The sequence below is a fragment of the Podarcis filfolensis genome, assembly GCF_964270895.1.
Source record: "Podarcis filfolensis genome assembly, chromosome: 5".
In the NCBI taxonomy this organism is placed as follows: Eukaryota; Metazoa; Chordata; class Lepidosauria; order Squamata; family Lacertidae; genus Podarcis; species Podarcis filfolensis.
The window spans coordinates 81,432,373-81,445,221 of record NC_139608.1 but is presented as its reverse complement, the minus strand read 5'-3'; the positions used below and the strand labels follow the sequence as shown (position 1 = coordinate 81,445,221).

General features: G+C 45.1%; 1 long non-coding RNA gene across 1 annotated transcript; it reads right to left on the bottom strand.

The window, feature by feature from the left end:
* Nucleotides 1–940: 940 nt before the first annotated feature.
* Nucleotides 941–12,640, bottom strand: LOC310763187. The gene is made up of 3 exons (XR_014548531.1): nt 12,431–12,640; nt 2,774–2,877; nt 941–1,356 (listed from the first exon to the last, which is right to left on the bottom strand). It is a non-coding gene; the product is annotated as an uncharacterized lncRNA (long non-coding RNA).
* Between the last annotated feature and the right edge of the window lie 209 nt (nt 12,641–12,849).

Here is a 12,849-nt window from a genome sequence, read left to right as displayed (position 1 = left end):
AATTTAACGTGATGGTTAACGCAAAAAGCTACTTTGGCTATTCTTTCTATCGATTCTAGCCCACCTTTCCTTAATAGAGCTCAAGGCGGGGAGCATGAATGATCCAAGGTGGTCTCCTCTCCAGGTTCAGCAGGAGGTAATGCTTCATGGGTCCTTCAGGCCATGCACTGGACTGGAATGATCTGATTTATGGATTTCTCTCGCGTGCCATCTTGCCATTAACCACATTTACAAACGCTCTGTGACAGTAAGTGCTCCCATTGTCGCTTCTGAAAATGCCCCGAGCTAGTTGGGGACAGAAAGCCCACGACCAGGATGGAAATCTACTCAGATGCTCCACAACCACAATGAGGACTAGGAACTCTCATAATGTTAACAAAGCAACCCTGGAACAAATACCAGGCAGCTAAACCTATGCTATCTCTGATTTTAAATCCTGTATACCTGAAGGAGCGTCTCCACCCCCATCGTTCAGCCCGGACACTGAGATCCAGCGCTGAGGGCCTTCTGGCGGTTCCCTCGTTGCGAGAAGTGAGGCTACAGGGAACCAGACAGAGGGCCTTCTCGGTAGTGGCGCCCGCCTTGTGGAACGCCCTCCCATCAGATGTCAAAGAGAGAAACAATCACTTGACATTCAGAAGACATCTTAAGGCAGCCCTGTTCAGGGAAGTTTTTAATAGGTAACGCTGTACTGTTTTTAACACTTGATTGGGAGCCGCCCAGAGTGGCTGGGGAAACTCAGCCAGATGGGCGGGGTATAAATAAATTATTATTATTATTATTATTATTATTATTATTATTATTATTATTATAAATTATCACCAAGCTGTGTTCTTCTGCGGGAGGCAACTGATGTGGGGTAACTGTGGCAATCCTGATTCCCAGCCTCCCTGAGCCCAGATTATGAAGCTTCGACGATGCAAGGCGGGGTGGGTGGGAATACTTTAAAAGGATGTTTATTTGGCTCCTCTGCCGTTCCTCGAGGAGTTTTCTTCTTCACCTTTCCTTCCCTCACAACAAACACAGACGAGCTGAGGGAACAAAACAAACACTTGATATGATAACCAAGCCCTTTGGAGATGTGCGACATTAAGTGTGGAGGCAGCCTGTTTTGTGACAAACTTAAGGCTCCCGCGACGGATGCCACACTTGGGGGCTTTCTCATTCCGCTTCTTCCAGGGTTGTCGCATTAATGCTAAAGTGGGCTTTACATGCTTCTCGCGGTGAAATCTTTCAGCCTCTTCCTTAACTCTGTGTAGACAAGATGAAAGGGACTGTCGGGAGCAGTTGTACTTCACAGTAGTAGCCCTCAGGATAAAGATGAGGCTGGTGACAACCTGTCAGAACACGGAGCTCCTGTTTACATGCGGATAAAAGAGAAGGGATGCAAATGAGAGAGAGAGAGAGACGAAAACAAAACCTGTCTGGTGCTTGGGGCAGAGTTGTGGGATTTTGCACACCCCTAGCAGCTAGGTAATGATCCGCCCACCAGCTCACAAGCAATTTCCATAGAAACAGCATATGGTCCCCTGATATTGACTATTGGAAATGCCTCCACAGTGCTCTCCATCTTCAAAATAACCACATGATGTTGATGATGATGATGATGATGATGATGATTATATTTTGCCCTGGGCTCTTTTGAGAGGAAGGGTAAAATAATAATTAAAAAATGAAACATCATGACTTCCATGTTCTTACTATTTCTAGACAGCTTGATCAATTCCACACCAGCAAAGCTAACTTTAGACAAAAACATTGGTTTTTAGACCCAGGAATAGGTTTTTTTTTATATAATAAATTTTTATTGGTTTTACAACATATATTAACACACAAAAACTAACAATTCACAACATAACACATTAACAAACAAACATGTAAACACGTATAATTTCATAACCTTTTTTTCTTAAACCTTATTTCAACGACTTCCCCATACCTCCCTTTTCTGCATCCCTGTTTTAAACTTTTTCAGCAACCCCTAATTTCAATTACTTATGATTCAATTTCTTTGATCCTTTTTCTCTTACCCAATCATTTATCGCTGCAATTCTGTTTTACGTTACCCATGACATTTTAGCACTCATTAATTTTACAACAATTCTTAAGATAAACTTTAAATTTCTTCCAATCTTCTTCCACCGTCTCTTTCCCTTGGTCACGGATTCTGCCAGTCATCTCGGCCAGTCCCATATAGTCAATCACCTTAGACCCAGGAATAGTTAAGCCCCAGACAACTACCAAGTCCAGTGTATTTTTTTTTTATGGTTGTAGCATTGCCTTTGCTTCCTTCCAAGGGCTAAATTACTGCACGCAAAGAGGGGCCACATAAACACAGAGGAGTAAATCAAAGTAATTTAGCTGCTTTGGTTTTAACTTCTTGAGAGATCAAGTGCTTCCAAACTCCTTTGTATGGCTCCTGGTTTTGGCTAAGGCCCGCAGTGGTTCTCAACCTGTGGGTCCCCAGATGTTGTTGGACTGCAACTCCCATCATCCCTAGCTAGCAAGGCCAGAGCTCAGGGATGATGGGAGTTGTAGTCCAACAACATCTGGGGACCCACAGGTTAAGAACTGCTGGCTGGGGGTTTGGATCATGGCTGCCTTCCTGGGCCTCCAGCAGATAATATCTCATCAGCAGTTCCATTCCATATGATAGTGGAATCAGGCACCTATCCTTTGGAGCAGCCTCCCATAAGCTGTCATTCTGCATTGTCTTCGAAAGTGTGGTGTAGTGAATAAAAATGATGTATCTCTGTTCAGCCATCAAGTTTACCTCAGGCAGCTAGGAATGTGTGAATCTCTGTCTTGGTTTTCTTCAGTTCCTTGTTTTTCCTCACTTAAGTTCAGGACTTCACATTTCCATATCAGCTTGAGAGTCTTTAAAAAAGAAAAGAAAATGCCAATAAATCAGCTTTTCTCAGTGTGAATTTCTCCTAATACACGTGTGCAATTCTGCCCAACACAAACATTTTTGCAAAACAATGATATTGTGCAATATTTTCAGCAACATTTTATGCACACTTCACTGCAGTACATATGTATTTTTGTATGTATTACTTAGCTAGAGAACTGCAGTGAAAAATTCAGAAAAGTGCAAATTTTGAGGGACAGCTGCCTTTAGGTTCAAATAAATATTTATTCAAATAAAATAAAACCTACATACAGCAACAGTGTTTTGTGTTGTGTGGGCTCCTATGATGTAAGCCATGGGCCCAGCCTGCTAGCCTGCTCCCTAAAATATCACTGGTTTGCTCCATCCTATATACAGTGGTACCTCGGGTTAAGTACTTAATTCGTTCCAGAGGTCCGTACTTAACCTGAAACTGTTCTTAACCTGAAGCACCACTTTAGCTAATGGGGCCTCCTGCTACTGCCGCTCCACTGGAGCACAGTTTCTGTGAAGCAAAGTTTTTAACCTGAAGCACTATTTCTGGGTTAGCGGAGTCTGTAACCTGAAGCGTATGTAACCCGAGGTACCACTGTATAGGGTGCCTACATTCTGCATGGATTGGTTGCAAATGGCTTTAGATACCTATTACCATATAGCATATATTCAACACAAAAAACAGCGACAATTTGTTGTTGACAAAGGACAGCTGGACATATAAAGGGCCCCATTACCTTCAGCAGCTTAGGGCCTCATCAAACCTAAATCCGGCCCTGCTCCTGACCAGTCTCATGGCTTCTCAAGTGTTACCTTGATCTTCAGCCAAAGAGAAAAGACCAACAGGACTGGCGATCTTCAGTACGAAGAGGAAACCTGATCCATTTCAGTCCTCTCACTCCCAGCACCCTCTGCCTCGCTGCCTTGCGGGAGAGGATGCTGCGAAAGGAAGCCACAAGAGCCGGTGAACCAAGAGCTACCAGCAATCTTTCCTGATTTATTACTTCATTCATTAATCCATATATGAAGCGCAATTTAGGATAAGGCTCAGAAATCCTTGCTGTGACATGTTCTCGCATATTTGATAAATGATTCCTCCGGCAGAGGCTTGAAGGGCATCTGCAGTAAATTGTGCTGAGATCTATTTTTCAAAACACTCCTGCACTTTCCTATCAAATTAGAGGATATCCTTTAGATAAGGGTAAGCGATGAGATTTCTATCGCACGGCTGTGTGCCTCATAAGTCACAAAAATGGAAGAAAGTGAGAAACCCTCCCAGTAAAAATGTTAGCTTTCTTCTCCCACCAGGGATGGACTGGGAGTTGGTCAACCAGTCGAGCAGGAAACAGAAGCAGCCCAGAGTACTTCCGTCCCCCCAGATGGATGGGTGGGACTCCTGCTCACTTTGGTCTGCTTATGTATAGTCAGTGTTAGTTTCAGGATCTTTTGTGAAGGTGTTTGGGCAAAATGATCTTGGTGGACCCCCAAACCTGGGTGGGTCCACTTCTTCCTGCTCCTTGCTTTTCCACAGGCATCTGGTTGGCCACTGTGAGAACAGGATGCTAGACTAGATGGCTCATTGGCCAAAGCCAGAAGGCTATTCTTATGATCTTACATTCTTCCTTTTGCCACTGCCTAGTCGCTCGCTCTTCCTATGGACAACCAGCCTCATATAACCTACATAAGTCTAATTAATGCATGAAGGGGTTAACACCATAGAGTAAGCTGTTCTACCAGGCTTAGCTTTGTCACTTTTCCTCGCCTTGGGAGGATATAGGTAATCAAGCCTATTGTTGTATTCAGTTTACTTTATAATTCAGCGTGTGAACAGGTCTGAACTACTTGCTCCAGCTCAGCCGCATGGCTCTCACCAGCCATTCTTGATCGCCTATACCAATAAGCTAGGCATTTTTATCACAAAGCTAAATTTTACTGCCCATGCAACTTTTCTGACTGGTGTATGGGAAAGCACGTGAACCTGACCTTTGGAGAGTTTGCAAGAAGACCATTTAAAAACTTATCAAATGCATACCTTTGTGAAAATAATATGCAGAAGTGCATTACATATGGGAAAACGGCTTGCAAACATGCACGTATTAGGTAAAAATACATGGAGTAAGAAAACAATTGCATGTATTAGGATGAGAATATGCTGACAATTTTTCTCATCACAGCTTTCTTTTTCTAGCAAACTGATGTGGAAATGTGACAAATTGAGTTTATGGTTGGAAAAAAAAAAGAGAAACCAGGAGAAACCAAAATTGGCAGATTCATTTATCTCTAATCACTGCTAGAGCTGTAAAGATAGCTGGTGTGTGAGGCTCCCAGCTTTTCTTAAGCATGTCTTCCCTAGGTCAACTGGCACCACCCATTCTGTCTGTGCAGCTCCCTCTTTTATAGTAACTCTGCACCTTTACTTCAAAATGGAGCAGTAATGCACCCACTTGGCTGGTCTTGCTTCGTGGAGTTAATTGTAGAGAGCCTTGCATAGTTACAATTGAATTAAAATATCCTGAGCCTGACTGGTTTCAGGAAACATTAATTATATCTCAGTAAGAGGAAATGAAAACCCCATCAATTCAGAGTTCAGCTCTTTAGGCCCAGACAAATAACATTAAGGTGACATTAAGAGTTCAGACTATATATCTCTGACTAAAGAGTAAAAAACGTTCTTACTTGTTTTGGAAACAATAAATGCAAGGCCTGCAAAACAAGGCACTGGGAGCTTCTATTGGCTGGCATCAAAACCTGAAGACCACAACATTTGTCTGTAGTACAGAAGTGCTTGGATTAACTGAGTTGGGGAAACCTTTTTGGTATGAGAAAAGTGTAACGCACCACCTCCCCTGGAGCCAGTGTGGTGTAGTGGTTAAGAGTGGTAGTCATGTAATCTGGGGAACCGGGTTCACATCTCCGCTCCTCCACATGCAGCTGCTGGGTGACCTTGGGCCAGTCACACTTCTCTGAAGTCTCTCAGCCTCACTCACCTCACAGAGTGTTTGTTGTGGGGGAGGAAGGGAAAGGAGATTGTTAGCCGCTTTGAGACTCCTGAAGGGGAGTGAAAGGCGGGATATCAAATCCAAAACTCTTCTTCTTCTTCCCCTGACACTTTCACACTCAAAGTCCCACTTCCCAAAGCTTTTTTATTTTATTTTATTTTACTCACAAGGAAACAAAGGTTCAATTACACATATTTGTAACGCCCAGTGAACAACAGAAAGTTAAAACTTCTCCTGAAGTTCAAGGGCCTTTTGTGTATGTCTTAGAGCAGGGTTTTGCAGCCCTCCAGAGGTTGTGGGACTCCTAACTCCCACCAATCCATCCAGCAGCGACAGTGAGAGTCAGGACCGGCCCGAGACATTTTGACACCTGAGGTGAACCACAAACGCCCTTGATGAATTTCAGGCATTGTAATTTACCCCTCACAGAATTACAGTTCCCTGCAACCCTTAACAAATTACAGTTTGAGGGAAGAGTGTGCTTCAGATGTGCTCTAAAGGCAGCAATGGTAGGCCTAGCAGCTAGAAACCATGGCAGTGATGGGGGTAGACACTCACTGAGAAAAGGGGGACCACTGAGGATGGAGTGGGGCTAGTTAAACATGAGATGAGATCAAGTATCCCAAAGGTCTCGTTCAAAGGTTAGTCTTGCCCAAATGATGCTATGCTTTCTTCATTCTTCCAGCTGGCATCCTTCATGATATGACCACACAAGGCATTGGCTATTTCATCTGAACCTGTTGCAAGCCCCGACAGATGGCACTGGGTGATCTTTCTAGAGTGGATGAGAAAAGTGGTGCAGAGAAGAAAAAGCAAGACCCCTTTCTTGCAATTGAAGGTCTCCAGCAGTTTGCTTGATAGCCTCTCTTAAGCTCACCAGAGTCAATGAGCCATTCTAATCTAACTAATTAAGACCCTCAGCTTTTAAAGATAGAAATGAACCAAATAATCTTGGTTGTCTGCACAATTCCAGTAAACACAAGCATCAACATCATCACTCTTTTCCTTCTCTTCCAAAGTCCAAAGCAGTTACATTGTTCAGATCCAAGAGGCTTCTTCTTCCTTTCACTGTGCTGACTGCCTCCTTCCCATAAAATCACCCTAATTTAGCAGCTTTTTTAAATAATAAAAAAACCCCACACTTCAAGCAAGCTGATGAGTAGCAACTGAAATCTTCCCCCATCGATTCCAAGGGAGATCTTGGCACAAAATCCAGTGACAACAAACCATTGCATTTCACCTCTTCCAATGGGCTTTCGCAACACCTGACCCTTCAAGCTGAATGTGGTTCTCTGGCCATATGCTCTTTGGCGGCCCCCAGGGGTCTTGTGAAACCTGCTGGTTTTGCTGTCTGCCTGGAATTGCAAGAATAGGGGATTGTCGAGCACCTGACAGGGCACCATAGAAAGCTGGTTGACTGTGTTTGGCTTGGTGGGCCATAGGATGAGCAGGTGCAGAATGAGGATGAAGAGAGGAAAAGGAAATCATGGATTTGAAGAGTGTACAGAGAACCATGACTCCTATATGTTCAACGGAAATGAATGGTTTCCAAACTGTTCTCCCTGACGTCAAGTCTAAGAAGTTTCTTTTGTTGGAATAGTGAGATTCTCTGAGCACTGGCGTAGCATGCCTGAGGCTGTGGGAGTGGCAGCCCTGGGCACGTGATTCCGAGGGCCCAAGAGGGTGCAACCAGGTGCCCCCATGATAGATGCCCTGCGGGGAGACAAGCTGTGCCAGGGCCAGGCCTTTGGGTATGGGACAACACTCCCTTCTCCCAGAGAGAAAGGAGAGTGTGGCTCTGCATTGGCCATCTGAGCTACATGTCCCCACTGGAGAGAGATAAACTACACTAGGAATGGGGAACTGGTGGCCCCTCACATCCTGTTGGCTCCCCCACCCCTAACATTGGCCAGCTCTGGAGGACCACGAGTTCTCTATCCCTAAATTTCACTCAGCTCATCCAGATGCTGCCTCTGAACAGAGATACTCTGTTTAGCTATCCTGACTAATATCTGTTGGTAAACTTATCCTGTATTGATTTAATTTTTTTTAAAGCCATCTAAGCAATCAAGAGGTAATTGAGATCACTGACTCAGTTGTGGTGATGTGCTGATGGGGGACACCGGTGCATAGCTACAATGAGCAAATATGTCCATTTAAATTGCAGCCTTTGTCTTCCTCTCTGCAGTGCTTTTGTTCCTCTTAATTCTGAGATTTATGTAATATGTAAAAGTTTTGAATCCCCACCTTATGGACATTTAATATATGTTTGTAAATTGGTCTCAGCGTAGCCTGCTCTCTTATCCTGAAGGTTCGAAGGCTGATAGAGTAATTTCTGATCTCTTCCACTGCATCAATAGACATTCACATAAATTCATGTGGCAGTTTAGAGCCAATTAAAATTTATAAGCCACAAGGAGTGAGTGAAATTCTGAGGATTAATTTACTCACTGGAGTATTAATCTGTGTAATGTAGTAGGTTATCCTCCAGTAATCTTGGCTATGCAGAGATAGGGAGATACATTTCCTTGCATGTTTTACTGTAAATGCAGTAATTAGTCCCACTGGGCCAGCGAGCTCGAACGGCTACGGCGGGTGCTACCGGCACAGCCTCAGCATGAACTCTGAGAAGGAGAAGAAAAGAACCAAATCAGCAACTTGAAACCGAGCTGCATTCTTAGGGAAGGAGCCACTTCGCCTCCCGTTCTTCCTGCTGTGTGAGTGTGAGATTAGGCCGAGAGGAAAAGGCTCAAAAATAGGGTACGATGATTACAAGGTGTAGCCTCCCTTCTGCCACCAGCGCAGAGCAAAAGAGAGACATGTTGGGCACCCCTCCCAGAAAGATCTCAGTGACAGGGACTGAGGCAGGGTGTCCTTGTCAACCTCCTCTACAAATGAATGGGATCAGCAGTGAAGCTATCCAACCACTATCCAACCATCTCGTCCTCTGTCATCCCCTTCTCCTTGTGCCCTCAATCTTTTCCAGCATCAGGGTCTTTTCCAGGGAGTCTTCTCTTCTCATGAGGTGGCCAAAGTATTGGAGCCTCAGCTTCAGGATCTGTCCTTCCAGTGAGCAGTCAGGGCTGATTTCCTTAAGAATGGAGAGGTTTGATCTTCTTGCAGTCCATGGGACTCTCAAGAGTCTCCTCCCCAGCACCATAATTCAAAAGCATCAACTCTAATCGGCGATCAGCCTTCTTTATGGTCCAGCTCTCACCTCCATACATCACTACTGGGAAAACCATAGCTTTAACTATACGGACCTTTGTTGGCAAGGTGATGTCTCTGCTTTTTAAGATGCTGTCTAGGTTTGTCATTGCTTTTCTCCCAAGAAGCAGGCAAAACCTACACTTGGAATGGCTTTTCTGCCCTAGCTATGAGGGATACACCTGAAGCTTTCTTCATCCTTCCAACCAGCAGTCTTATCAGACTCTTTCTTTCTGCACATCTCTGCAACGTATTTACCAGACTCCCAACATCCGGTGCCACCTGGAAAGGAGTTGATTCACCCAACTGCATGACTGACCCAAGGACTAGCAGCAATCTGTTTTGTGGACGCGACTCTTTCCCTCTAACCTTTGGGCTCGTGGGATCAGCGTGTATGCAGATGTTAGAGAGGTGTGTGCCAATAAAGGTTATAAAAGATGTTGAAAAGAAAGAAAGGAAACCAATGTCATGTCCCTGCTGCATTTGTTCATTATCCTCTGATGTTAACGGCAAAAGGTACCTCTCAAGTATTGTGAGAAAGGAGGACATTAGCCCAGCTTTCATCCTCCCTCTTCTTAAATCCGTAGGTGACCGCAGGTTGGCAAACGGGTTCCTGGGTTATTATCTCGCTTTATTGCCATTATCTAGCATGGTCTTGGGGATGAAGATGTGGCAGGCAAAGGGCAGAGCCTGCTGAGTTGCCTTCATTATCTAGATGACATGAGAATTAGCCCCAGCATCGCCCTTCCTTATAATGAGTGTCCTTCATCTGATACCGGGCCCCTTGCAGACCTCTTTTTAGCCACAAAACCAGGCAGTGGCCCAACAAATAACTACAATTTTGTCCTTAGAAAAAGAAAAAGCACCCCTGAAAATTGAAAGATGTATTTCTCCGTAATATTAAGTAGGAGACTGCGCTATAGAAAACATGGAAGATATAAGGATTATTCAGTGGAATGGAACTGCATTTAAAACGGGATTTGCGTCTGCACTGTAGCCTTATAAGCATCCCTTGGGACTCACTGGGGCTTGTGTCTCAATACATAAGACCATAAGAAGGAAAGCCACTTCCGAGCTAGAGAGGAGGTTGGGTTGCGGGCTTCACGCCCCCTCCACGTGTGCGGGGGCTGGCTCTCAGCCTCCGCACGACTGAGGGAATCCCCGGGCGTGTCAACCCTTGGCCAGCCAATCGGCTGGCTTGGGGTGTGTGGCCTGCCCTATTCAGCGCTGGCGCGGCTGGGGATCTCCCTCTTTCAACCGCTTCAGCTGCTCTGGTTTCCCACCCTCCCTCCCTTTAAGGTTTCCTTTGACCTTGCTATGGACCTCGGTTGGTCGCCGTTAAGGGGCCTGGCAGGAATTTTTTCCACTTGGCAAATTGGCACCAGCCACTTGGTTTTTCACCTACCTCGTAGCGTCACAACTTCCTTGGCATTGGCGGTTAGGCCTTGGTAGGGGTATTGTTATGTAGATGGAAGGGGGGAGGAAGCGCCATCACCTCCCCCACATATTGAAGGGTAGTCCGATAAAGGATTCCGGGGGGCGTGGCCCTGTCCGAAGCCTATGGCAGTGAGGGCCTAAGGCATGCCCCCGAGCGATGACCCCGGGGGAGTTCCTAGTTGATGTGCATCAGCAGGACTCCCCCTACTGGTGGTTAACCCTTCCCGGACTTCGAGCAGACAGGCTGAAGCCGGATAGTCGATTAGGACCAATGCCTAAGCCAATACCGCTAATTACCTGTAACCAATGAAGTTGTGGCCATTTTAGCCCATTAACCTAAATAATTGCATCATGTGTCTATATTTCTGCTGGGGGGAGGCGGGAACTTGCCACACAACCTGTTGGATCTGATCAAAGGTCTGTCTGGTCTAGCATCCTGTTTTCAAAGCAGCCAACCAGATATCCATGAGAAGCCCATAAGCAGGACATGAAGACAAGAAACTTCTCCTGCTTGTGACTCAAAGCAAGTGTTGCCCTTAGAGAAGGAACCAGATCTCAAACCCTCCTCCTGATGCCACCATCTCATCCACACATTGAGGCTACACAGGTGTGCCTCTCTAGGGCTTGGAACAAGTAGCATTTCACAAAAAAAGTCACCTTGAAACCTAGCAACCAATTTTTTGGTTCAAGGACCGCGCAACTACAGCTCCTATGTCATCAGGGCCAACATCTAAATGATGGCTGCCATCTCACTGGCACACCATCATGCTGGTTAGGGAGGTCACCACACGGCCCCCAGGCCTAAAGGTGAAAACACCCATTACCAAAAGCCACCCACACTTGAGAGGATATCTCAAGAGGATATCTGCCCATCCCACAAGGAATGGGTCCCAAATGCTTGCATAATGTAGTTTTCCTTCCCATTCCAAATTCCTTCCCAGCCCTACCATCAACGAAAGTGTTTCACCATTTCCCCCAAATCTAAATTAAGATGAGTGCAATTTTTTTTGCAGTGGAACTCCCCAGTTTAGATTCAGAAAAGGATTAGCACAGCAAGTCTGCCTGCTGATGTAGAAATGATTGCATGCCCAACTCCTTTCCCATTTCACAAAGCTACTGAATGAAACAGCTGGGGGGGGGGCTTACATTTGAAGACGGAAAGGACTGAGAGCCAGACTTAGGACTGACCTGACGTATTAGGATTTCAGTGGGTTTCCCCAGCCCAATGGGCACCCATGGGGGAGGCAGTCCTCCTTGCACCCCCATGAACCACAGACCCCCCCCAAGTGCCCCTATTTTCCAAGGACAGTCCCAGATTTACAGAAGCCACCCCAGTTTCTGATTTGATTCCAGGATGTCCCGCTTTTCCTTAGGACATCGCTATTTTCATCAGAGAAATGTTGGAGGGTATGGAGTTATGTGAACCCACCAGCCAAGGAGATACAACCTTTAGAAGACATCTGAAGGCAGCCCTGTAAAGTTTTATTATGTTTTTTATATATGTTGGAAGCCACTCAGAGCGGCTGGGGCAACCCAGTCAGATGGGCAGGATATAAATAATAAAATTATTATCATTATCAGTATGGAATGGAATTATTTTCATCGTAGAAATGTTTGAGGGTATGGAATCATAATCATCAGCTTTCCTTTTTTCCTTTTAAAAAGAGCAAGTTTCTAGCATTTATAGAACTTGAGACATGAGGCAAACAGGCGCTGTTCTCCTAATTTTTCTGAGAAAGTAGCCTGCCTCCTCACTCCCTGCCCTCCTTTATTACTTATTATTTTAAATTTTATTTAGATCGATATATCGCCCTTCCTCGAAAGATCTCAGGGTGGTTCACAAGATAAACACCTAAAGAAGTAGTTAAAATAAAAACAGCAAAACATGTTTTACTTTGCGCACCTTCTAAAAATATTCCTGGGATCTCAGGAGGCCTGGTAAGCAACCCAAGAGGGAACACCATACACACAAAGCCCTATTGGGGTCTTCCTTTTACTTATGTGTAAGTAAACATGTGAGGGTAAACAGCAGTGTGCTGCCAAGCCCCACCCCCTCTGGCATGTGAGCTTTACCCAGTTTACAGCTGGCATGAATGTGATGGCAAAGGTCTGACGTAGAAAGCCTCCTTTACTTGCTGATGTTCTTGACGTGATGTCACAATCAGGGCTCTAAGTCACACAGGCAGCTTCCTAGAGTAGAGCTGGCGCCCTGATTGGTCATGTTTCCACTGGGAAATCAAGGCACAGCGGAGACTGGTTTCTTTAAGAGAAATGGTTTATTGTTCACATAGGTAAAAAAAGGTAAAGGACCCCTGGATGGTT